The 12,213-nt window shown below is 40.2% G+C and overlaps 1 pseudogene; it reads right to left on the minus strand.

Annotated features, from left to right (window-relative positions):
- Positions 1 to 12,213, minus strand: part of LOC138978907 (heparanase-like) — a 36,857-nt pseudogene that overhangs the window by 1,294 nt on the left and 23,350 nt on the right.

The following is a 12,213-nucleotide window of genomic DNA, read 5'->3' on the forward strand; positions in this document are numbered from 1 at the left end:
CACCACGCAAGCACACACACACACACACACAGACACACACACACACACACACACACACACAAACACATACATACATACATACACACACACACAAAAACAAACACACATCCGCAAGCACGCATGAACGTATGCAGGCATGAATGCACACTTACTTGGAAAGCAATCCCCCACTGTCCCCCGCTGTTAGGGCGTAGATCAACATAGTCTGTGCATCAAACTGGGGCAGGTCAAAGGTCACTGAATAGTCATTCGGGTTGAGGAAGTAGAATGCCAAGCTTCCAGCCTTAAAGCTGTCAACAACAAAAAAGACAAAAAATTATAAAACAGTATAGAGACAAAAAAGTGAGTGTTGCTGTCTGGCATCTGCCTCGAGAATCCTAAACAAATGTCCCTCTTTCTTTTTGCTGCGATGCCCGCAGAACCCCTCCATACGGTGGTGCTCTCTGACACCTCGTACGTAGGCTGAAAATGACATGTAAAAAATATGACAGAAGTACAGATGGTTTTCATATTTACACAGTAACACATTGATATTCCATTTTAATCTTAAGGTCATGATTGGGGACTTACGCCTGACCAAAGACAAACTATAAGCCTGACTGTCCGAGCCCAGCGACAGACGGCTGCAAGAAGGGTGTGTGTGTGTGTGTGTGTGTGTGTGTGTGTGTGTGTGTGTGTGTGTGTGTGTGTGTGTGTGTGTGTGTGTGTGTGTGTGTGTGTCTGTGTAGGTGGTTTTACCGACAAATGGGGACGATTGTCACTGGAGAGCAGTCAAATGGGGACGCTTCCGACAAACGGGGACGTCCCCATTTGTCGGCCCGTGCGACCCCATTTGACTGGATTTGAGCAGATTGAGCGACCCCATTTGACTGCTTCCTAGCATCCCTGTGGACAAACGGACTGGATTTTCACACAGATTCATACACATATTTTAGCTCTGCACTTTGTGGTCTGCTCAACTAAACCATGTGATTTTTATCATGTGACTTCAAATGACTTTACAGTAACTGCTATTCAAATGCAGTCAAACTAAAACATTTATTTGAATTAAAAAAAAAAAAAAGTTATTGCATTTAATATATTTTATTCAGAGTATTTTGAAAGAGTTCTGATTATTTGATCACGGTTTTTTTTTTATTAAAACAAAAACAAACACAGAAACATATACATTCCTGTAAAAAAAAAAATGATTACAATTATTTTGTTATGAGATTTATTTTAGGTTAATTCGAAGTGTTGTGTCTTTGTCATTTGTTGGTTTGTGCAGTGCAGTTGTTTTGTCAGTTATTCTTCTCTTCATTTGTTCTATCGTCTTTCTTCTTCTTTTTGTGTGTGTATTTTTGTGTTTTTGTGCCTGAAGAAGACCCTTAGGTCGAAACGTCGCTGTTATTCGTTCCGTGTTCGTCATTTTAACGTAAGTACATTGCTTTTTGGTCTCTTTATTGTTCCCTCTCACGTCCAGTCGCCATTGTTTAATACATGTGTTAATGTGTTTTGTATAATCCGGAAGCAGGAGTTTAAAACCTATGTATATATTAAGGGAAAAGTCTGGGTTGTGGCACTCGATCACTAGGTGGGGCACTGCCCTTCGCTCCCTGTTACCCGAGTTCCAATCCTCGTGGTAAGGCGTCCGCCCCGTGATCGGGAGGTCGTGGGTTCGAACCCCGGCCGGGTCATACCTAAGACTTTAAAATTGGCAATCTAGTGGCTGCTCCGCCTGGCGTCTGGCATTATGGGGTTAGTGCTAGGACTGGTTGGTCAGGTGTCAGAATAATGTGACTGGGTGAGACATGAAGCCTGTGCTGCGACTTCTGTCTTGTGTGTGGCGCACGTTATATGTCAAAAGCAGCACCGCCCTGATATGGCCCTTCGTGGTCGGCTGGGCGTTAAGCAAACAAACAAACAAACCCGAGTGCCAACAACAATAGGATGAGCATCAGAAGCGAAGATAAAGAGGGAATTTTTTTCTCTGCGCGCGCGCCAGCAAGCAGGATGTCTCAGAACTGAAGCGGTAATAGTATGATCTAATTACAGGCGATGGGTTTATGGGTCACGTGATTATATATATGAAGTCTTCTATCGCGCGCGTATCTCCAGACTCGGACTCAAGGCGCAGGAATCTATTTATGCCGTGTGAGATGGAATTTTTTACACAATACATCATGCATTCACATCGACCAGCAGATCGCAGCCATTTCGGCGCATATCCTACTTTTCACGGCCTATTATTCCAAGTCACACGGGTATTTTGGTGGACATTGTTTTATCTATGCCTATACAATTTTGCCAGGAAAGACCCTTTTGTCAATCGTGGGATCTTTAACGTGAACACCCCAATGTAGTGTACACGAAGGGACCTCGGTTTTTCGTCTCATCCGAAAGACTAGCACTTAAACCCACCACCTAGGTTAGGAAAGGGGGGAGAAAATTGCTAACGCCCTGACCCAGGGTCGAACTCGCAACCTCTCGCTTCCGAGCGCAAGTGCGTTACCACTCGGCCACCCAGTCCACGTGATGTGGGGGCGGAGCCAAACATTGGTTGATACTTACTGTGTTGACATTAGTTCATTGGCCCCGCCCCAACATCATATGACTTACTAATCCATGGGCTATCATTGGTTCATGTTTTTGGCGCTAAACTATCTGACAGGTAAAGAACTATTTTGATGTGACACGTTATTACTTGGTGCAAATACGCGCAGTGTTTAAAACCACTTGGCGGACAGAACTGTGCATTCTCACAATTCGACACCTACTACATCCATAATAACCACACCGTTGATCAATCGCTGAGAAATGGCACAAATGACAGTTGGGGAAAACATTCAGAAGTTGGAATGATCTTACTGAACGGCTGGCAGACTTTTCCAGAAAGAACGATTTGGTGTACGTGGTCAAATACAGTCGTGCTGTTCAACTTGCGAACAAGAATTCAAAACAGCCCTTTCCAGACGAACTGAAGTATGCATACGCAAAACTTGTGTGCAAGTACTCAGGAAAAGGACGACTCACAGGCCGAGGTGCGAAGAGGAGCAATGGGTAAGCGGATTAATATTTAGTTGCTATACTTCTTATGCGTTCTTGTCACAGATAGTAACTCGTATGAATGTTTAATTTTAATATTATTATTTTTTTTTTTAGGTTTACAATGTTTCAACATTCATTCCAGTATCGACTGACATTTTAACGAGTGCGGAAAGTCTGTCTGTCTGTCTGTCTGTCTGTCTGTCTGTCTGTCTGTCTGTCTGTCTGTCTGTCTGTCTCTCTCTCTCTCTCTCTCTCTCTCTCTCTCTCTCTCTGCGCGCACTTCTTCTTCTTCTTCTTTGTCGGACAGATTTTTCACACAAATGACCAGGAAACCAGATTACGTAAGCCGTGTCAGCTGTACCCTTTGTAAAAGTCAGCGTAGCTCGAGAACGGCATTGAAATATTTTCGGTGTTCTTTACCTTGCCCAAGAAGCAGAGCATAAGAGTATACGTCACACACTCGAGTCAAGGACGTCGTAAAATGGCCCTCGGTCAAGTTTTCACCGAGAACCATTTTATGATGTCCTTAACAATTATGTGTTAGTCGGCTTAGAATATGCGCGCAGGTTTCAAAGTTTTGATCCATTCGATTATCTCAACAGACATCCTTTGATTGTAAAGTTGAATGCGGGCACATGATGGTTGAAAATACTTAACTTGAAAGTTTCCCGCTGTGGTAGATTTTTATGGTGGTTGTCACACAGGCAGCGACGGCTTTACTGGTCGGACCCAGTTGTGCGTTACCTCGCTTTTGCCTTTAATGACTGACTGACTGGCTGACTTTGGGGATTAACGTCCTCTGAGGTAACTAGGATCTATTTGGGAACATTTACCGTGATACTGTAAGAGGAGCAAGAAAAGAAAAGAAAAATGATGATGATGATGATGATGATGATGATGATGATGATGATGATGATGATGATGATGATGATGATAGAAAGAGAGAAAGAAAGAGAATAGTGAGAGAGAGGGGAGAGAGAGAAAAAGAGAGAGGGGGAGCGAGAGGGAGAGAGGGGGAGCGAGAGGGAGAGAGAGAGAGAGAGAGAGAGGAGAGAAAGAGAGAGAGAGAGAGAGAGAGAGAGAGAGAGAGAGAGAGAGAGAGAGAGAGAGAGAGAGAGAGAGAGAGATTTAGAACCGACTCCAGACGATGGGAAATGCTGTAAAGATACATTTGACGTAAAGCGAGTGACGCAATTTCACTAGATTTTTTCGAACTTTGATCATTTAGATTCCAAGTGAGCGGGTCGGCATTGCACACTCAGAGGATGGGCGGTGCTTTGCTATTCCGTGAAGCACCCACCGACAAAACTAGCTTTTCTGTACTTTTTTTTTCAGATAAAGAGAGTATTATCTCGCAGCATTTGAAGTGTCATTCTTTAGAATAAATCACGTTGGTATTGTTGATTTAAATTTGTACTTTGTCTTGTCAATGTTTTGCTTGATAAACAAAAAGGGTCCCTGCTTGAACGTTATAACATTTAGAGGGTCACCTAGAATCCGTCCTGATTGGTCAAAAAGCCATATGAGGCACTGAACTGGTACTAAAATAAAATAATGTGCTGACAAATTTAAGCTTCTTTTTTAATACAGTAACAGGATAGATTTCTCCCCCGAAAACTACAGAAAATTGGCCATTTTGACCTCCATAATGTAACATCTTACAAGTAAGTGTAGTTGGACCTGTCTTTAACGACAGTTTGAAACGAGTTGTTATCGCAATTAAAGAAAGCCGCCGTTGGCTACTCGGGTGGTGTCTTATCGCTTTCAAGAGTATGTCAAGAGGTGTGTCTGGGGTGCGCTCAAGCGCAGAAGACAACATGATTGCATTCGGCTAACTCAGAGCCGTCCCGCCCGCCTGGTACGTTTAGCAGTCGGTATAACGAGATGGTAGTGTGTGAATTTTATTTATTGGTGATGTAGAGATAGTACAATGTCATTAAAAAACAAAAAAAAAAACAAACATGAGTTTAAAGGTTGTGAAAGACAGGTTGTGAACGTTAGTTTGACCGAAACTGGCAGCCGCAAACACATAATAACAAACAATCAATATTATGATAGATTCTGGATAAATAATGTACTTTAATGTGCATCTTGTAGGTGATTGTGCTTTTAATAATTTTCAGATTTGTTTTCCCTGTTAATGCTGATGCCACAGTACTAGTTGATTTTTATAGGGAGAAAATGGTTTTGTTTTAAAATGTTCATTATGTACATTGCTTTGTAATTTTGTTAACACATTAATTTTGTGAAACGCCCAGAACCATGTCAGGATTTGCAATACATAAAAAAAAATTTATTATTGTTTTATCTTTTTATATTTAGTCAAGTTTTGACTAAATATTTTAACATCGAGGGGGAATCGAAACGAGGGTCGTGGTGTATGTGCGTGTGTGCATGTGTGTGTGTGTGTAGAGCGATTCAGACTAAACTACTGGACCGATCTTTATGAAATTTGACATGAGAGTTCCTGGGTATGAAATCCCCGAACGTTTTTTTCATTTTTTTGATAAATGTCTTTGATGACGTCATATCCGGCTTTTTGTGAAAGTTGAGGCGGCACTGTCACACTCTCATTTTTCAACCAAATTTGTTTACATTTTGGTCAAGTAATCTTCGACGAAGCCCGGACTTCGGTATTGCATTTCAGCTTGGTGGCTTAAAAATGAATTAATGACTTTGGTCATTAAAAATCGGAAAATTGTAAAAAAAAAAAAAAAAAAAAATTTATAAAACGATCCAAATGAACGTTCATCTTATTCTCCATTATTTGCTGATTCCAAAAACATATAAATCTGTTATATTCGGATTAAAAACAAGCTCTGAAAATTAAAAATATAAAAATTATTATCAAAATTAAATTGTCCAAATCAATTTAAAAATACTTTCATCTTATTCCTTGTCGGTTCCTGATTCCAAAAACATATAGATATGATATGTTTGGATTAAAAACACGCTCAGAAAGTTAAAACAAAGAAAGGTACAGAAAAGCGTGCTATCCTTCTTAGCGCAACTACTACCCCGCTCTTCTTGTCAATTTCACTGCCTTTGCCATGAGCGGTGGACTGACGATGCTACGAGTATACGGTCTTGCTGAAAAATGGCATTGCGTTTAGTTTCATTCTGTGAGTTCGACAGCTACTTGACTAAATATTGTATTTTCGCCTTACGCGACTTGTTTATGATTACTATTACCATTATCAGTATATAAGAGGTACCACGCTTATACCGAAACTGCAATTTAAACAAAATTAATGTTGAAGAAATCAAAAATACATCGAACACATTTCACGCTTTGATTTAACTTATGTTTCCAGCTCGTCACAGACACAGCCTAAGTGCGAAGGCCTGTCTTGAAGCAGAAACGATTTTGGTGTTCCAGTCGCTTCACACTTTAAGTCAAGTGTCATTCAGTCCGTCTCTTACAATATCACACCTATCCGCGAAAATAGGCAATAGGCCATGATGGGCCATATGTCAGGGAACAGAAGTAGCTCGCTGACTGTCTGATTTTTTCCCCGAGATTTTATCACCTCTCTGGGCCATAAGATGTGGACTACCTTGGGATGGGACAATAAAGTAATGAGAGAGAAAAATCTAATATATTCCTTGACTTTGGGGTAGCGCTACTCTGTTGCAGCTAACTTTCATGTGGGAGAAATAGGCCCTGTCGGAGAACAGAAGTAGCTCGCTGAGTGTCTGATTTTTTCCGAGCTTTTATTACCTCTCTGGGCCATACGATGTGGACTACCTTGTGGTTTGTTTGTTGTTTGTTACGTGTAAGGATTACCCACATGACAAGCAAACAATACATAATTCGTTTGATCTTATCGAGGTTATCGTTCCGAATAAGTTGTTGTATATACTGTAAACATTCCACTTTTAAACACATTTTTAAAACACCTGTTGTGAACACTGAATGAATTACTCTTTTACAAAAATAACACATGAATAACACACACTAAATAATGTTTACCATTTGTGCTACTTTTACCAGTTGAATTAAACAAACTTCACCAACAAAGTATTGCGACAAATTACGCACCCGAATTAAGGCATTAATTCCCATGTCATTTTGTTCAATTTGTCTATGCTACTACCCGTAGTACATGTAGTATGTAGTCAAAATAGTCGGAAAGTTTCAAAGCAAACTAACAAGTCCTTGCTGACATACAGCGCTTTTTCGCATAATGCCCCTCGTAATTAACGCAAAAAACTCCCGTTTTTGACCGCACATACGATCGACACCTGCATCAGAAGGAATAGCATAGAACACAAAATATGCGAGCGTGTGAATCCGTGATTTGTAAAAATGTAAAACAATCGCCCCGCGATTTACAAATCACGTAAATGCGCCGGATATTTTCTTGTCATCTCCAAAGTCAAGGGATCTATTAAATGTTTTCAATAAGGAATCAGAAAGGCCATATACATTCCGCTCCGCGCATATCTATTAAAATCCTTCGGCAACAAATTATTGCGACAAATTACGCACCCAAATTAAGGCATTAATTCCTATGTCATTTCGTTCAATTTGTCTATGTACTACCCGTAGTAGCTTACATGTAGTATGTAGGCAAAATATTCGGAAAGTTTCAAAGCAAACTAACAAGTCCTTGCTGACATACAGCGCTTTTTGGCATAATGCCCTTAGTAATTGACGCAAAAACTCCTGTTTTTGATCGTAAATGCGATCGACACCTGCATCAGAAGGAATCCCGTCGCGATATAACCTTCGTGGTTGAAAACGACGTTAAACACCAAATAAAGAAAGAATCAGAAGGAATAGCATAGAAGACGTAATATGCGAGCGTGTTAACCCGTGATTCGTAAAAATGTAAAACAATCGCCCCGCGATTTACAAATCACGTAAATACGCCCGATATTTTCTTGTCATCTCCAAATTAAGTCAAGGGATCTATTAAATGTTTTGATTCTTATTTCATTACTTTTTTGTCCCATCGCTGGGATATTCGGGTCAATTCCCCCCAATGGAAGGCTAGCAGGAACAAAGTCGCGCTTCCTCCAAATCAGGGGATCTATCAGATGTTTTTTCTTCTTTACTTCATTGTCCAATCACTGGGAAATTCGGGGCGTTTCCTCCCTGTGGAAAGCTAGCAGCAACAGAGACACGCTACCTCAAAGTCAAGGGATATATTAGATTGTTGTTTTTCATTACTTTATTGTCTATTCGCTGGGAAATTCGGGTCGCTTCCTCCCAGTGAAAAGCTATCAGCAACCGAGTCGCACTACCCCAAAGTCAAGGGATATATTAGATTTTTTTCTCTCATTACTTTATTGTCCCATCGCTGGGAAATTCGGGCGCTTCCTCGCAGAGAAAAGCTAGCAGCAACAAAGTCGCGATACCCCGAAGTCAAGGGATCTATAAGATGTTTTTGTCATTAATGTATTTTCCCGTCGCTGGGAAATTCGGGTCGCATTCTCCCAGAAGAAAGCTAGTAGCAACAGAGTTGCGCTTCCCCAAAGTCAAGGGATCAATTAGATTTATTTAATTCTTTTCATTATTTTATTGTCCCATCGCTCAAAAATTCGGATTTGTTTTCTTTATGCTAAAAATCGTAATATTTTATCTATCGAGTCCAAACCACCCCCACCACCCAGCGTGGACGGCTTCACTGTGTCACAATGTGGATGCAAAGAAAGACAAAAATATCTACTGAAAGAGCACACGCCGACGACGAGCAATATCTAGTAAAACTGCAGACGGGTCACCTGCAGACTCAGCCGTGTGTGTATGTGTGTGTGTGTGTGTGTAATCCAGCAGCGTGCTTACAACAACAACAACAACAACAACAAACACAAAAAACACCTAATAAAAAATGTTTAAAAAAAACCACAATAAATACCGGTTAAGCGATATGAAACAAATCAGTCAATCTGTCGCTCGAAACAAAAATATCAACACTAAAAACCAGCCATATATGACGTAATGTGAGTAGTTTTGACAGCATCGCTGATCACCTACCTTAATTCTGTTTTCACATATTAATGTTTAAAACAAACATAAACTTTGAAAATAATTCTCTGAGAATGTTAGGACAGTTCCACTCATCTTGAACTCAGGTCAAAAGGAGTTCAGGTCATTCTCTCCCTGACAGGATGCCTTGAGATTCCTTGTCTGGCAAGGAAACCGATTTTTGTGTGTGTGTGTGCATATTTAGAGCTTTTTGTAATGTATTATTGATATAAGCAGATTCGCGATCGTCGATAATGATTTTTCATGGTGTTTTGTCATTTTAAAATTACGAAGGAATTGAAATGTAAGACAGTTTCAAGCGAGCTATTTTTCGCGGCTGTATTTACTGTGCAAACAATTCTAAATATGACAAAAGTGTCACGTGATAATCAACCGTTTGGTTTCGGCGCTCACTGGAGCAGACGATTTTTTCTGTAACCAGTTGACAGAGATGAAACCATATATTACGGTCTCCTTCCGGCAGCAGTCCCAAAATTTCGACTTGTTTTGACCTTAGAACGATGTCTTTATCATAACTGTGAAGAACAGAACGGAGATCACTGTCGAAGTCGGCCAATCTGCAATCATTTTCGTCTCGCGAACACTGATCTCAAATTTAGATCAGTGCTCCCGAAAAACATATGGGAGATAACTCTGTATTCTTTTTTTTTATATATAGATTCGCGTAGGACTGTAGCGTCCGGTCAGAGAGACAACTGGCAATAGCCGTGGAGCGATGCTTATCAGAATGAGTTCCACTGAGTCCACCATAATCAAATATAGTGCCGAAAAATTAAAGCTTCTTTTTTAATACAATAACAGGATAGATTGTTCCAAAAAAAACTACTGAAAATTGGCCATTTTGACCTCCATAATGTAACATCTTAAAAGTAAGTGTAGTTGGACCTGTCTTTAACGACAGTTTGAAACTGTCTACCCGAGTTGTTATCGCAATTAAAGAAAGCCGCCGTTGGCTACTCGGGTGGTGTCTTATCGCTTTCAAGAGTATGTCAAGAGTATGTCAAGAGGTGTGTATGGGGTGCACTCAAGCGCAGAAGACAACGTGATTGCATTCGGCTAACTGAGAGCCGTCCCGTCCGTCTGATACGTTTAGCAGTCGGTATAGCGAGATGGTAGTGTATGAATTGTATGTATTCGTGATGTAGAGATAGTACAATGTAATTAAAAAAATAAATTTAAAACAAACATGATTTTAAAGGTTGTGAAAGACAGGTTGTGAACGTTAGTTTGGGCCGAAACTGGCAGCCGCAGTCCGTTTAGACATGTGATCGCAGTTGACAAGTAAGCAATATCTTAAAACATGTCGCGTAGACGAAATTAATACATTCAGTCAACCCTTCGAACTCACATTATGAAAGACAATACGAAGACAAAACTCAATACCTGTGTCGATTTCATACCTGACGGCGACCGCTATCGCGTTCACGCCACAGAAAGCCAGTATAGCGCAGTAGTGTAAAGCGCTTCTTATGAAATTGTGCTTTTTCTATTGTATATTTTTTTTCGAGCTTGTTTTAATCCAAACAGGACATTAAACGTTGTATGTATTTTTGACCAAAATAGGACATTTTACACAGATCGAAACAGTCAGTGTTCCTCCGAGACCGCGCTAGCGGTCGAGGTGAACGACTGTCGAGATATGTGTAAATTGTCATATTTTGGTAAAAAAATACAAATAAAATTTATGTATCTGGGTAGAATTTCTTGTAGTTTTTATGATTGAACGCACACAAACATGCACTATTTTGTAGTCTCGGCTGGCCGCCTAAACAGACGTTTTGTCGGCCTCTGACGTCACATAGCTCAAAGAAGGGAAATCCAGTGTTCAATCGATACACATAGATTTGTTTATGGAATCAGAAAATGATCAAGAATAAGATTACATCTTTTTGGATCGATTCATCACATTTTATTTTTAAATACAATTTTCTGACTTTTAATGGCCAAACTCAAAACATAATTTGCAAGCTTTAATCCTGAAATGCAATCCTGTTGTCCGGATTTTGTGGAAAGTTACTTTTACAGAATTTTAATCAAATGAATCCAAAAATGAGGGTGTGACAGTGCCACCAAAACTTGTACAAAATGCCAGATATTACGTCATCAAAGAAACGTATCCTCCAGTAGTCCAGTAGTTTTCTCTGAATGGCTCTACACATACATACACACAGACCCACAGACACGTACTACGTAGGCCCTACACCACAACCCTAGTCACGATTCCCCATCTAAGTTAAAACATTTAGTCAAAACTTTACAATATGTTAAAAAATATATATATATATATTTCGTGTGGTCGTTATAGACAAAGTGGTGGACAAGCTTTCATTGGACAGGTTTGATTGCACGATCGGACTAAAGATTCAAACACACCGATTGGCTTCAAGGGAGCCCGGGTAGCTCAGGTTGTGGACTTGTGATCCTAGGGTCGCGGGTTCGAATCTCGGCCGGGGCCCAGATATGTCATAATGATATACTACAACAACAAAAGTTCATGGAAAGATAGAAACGCTTACTTGCGTTGCAACTTTCAAAACATTTAAGAGTAATTCGCAGTCGGCTGCAGGTCGAACATCATGGAAAATTACATATGAAAATCCGGACGAGGAAGTAAACTTTACCAAAACATTATTGCGAGAAATGTCGCGACAAAACTGCCGGTTGTTGTTATTTTTCTACCTCAAATGCACTCGACATCTGCATGAGTAGGAATAGCATAGAACACAAAATACGCATGCTAACTTAACAAGACAACATGTTCTAGGTAGATAATGTTTGACTTTCTTCTCTCATGTAAAAGTTGTATATCATCTATATTGTTGTATCATAACAGAATTCAGACGTTCAAACGATTTCTGAAACAGACGTGTGCTGCCTGCTACATATATCATTAAACAAATCAAGCCAGTGATGTTGAGAAGAAAAAATATCGACAACCAACTATACCACAACGACAACAATCGATAATTTTGCGCACAAAACAAAAAAACTTTCGGGAACATAGAAGTCAAGTAAGCTGATCAACTGAAAGAAGAATGAATCTGAATACACATATTTTTTCTTCTTACCCCTGTCTCCACCCCCTGACCTTGGTTTGGCGCGTCGTTAACAGATACTATGATTTGACACGATCGTTACCTCACAGACGACACGACTCGCCGCGTCTACCTCTCCTGTGTGCTTCTGTAGCG

The sequence above is a fragment of the Littorina saxatilis genome, linkage group LG10, assembly GCF_037325665.1.
Source record: "Littorina saxatilis isolate snail1 linkage group LG10, US_GU_Lsax_2.0, whole genome shotgun sequence".
Taxonomy (NCBI): Eukaryota; Metazoa; Mollusca; class Gastropoda; order Littorinimorpha; family Littorinidae; genus Littorina; species Littorina saxatilis.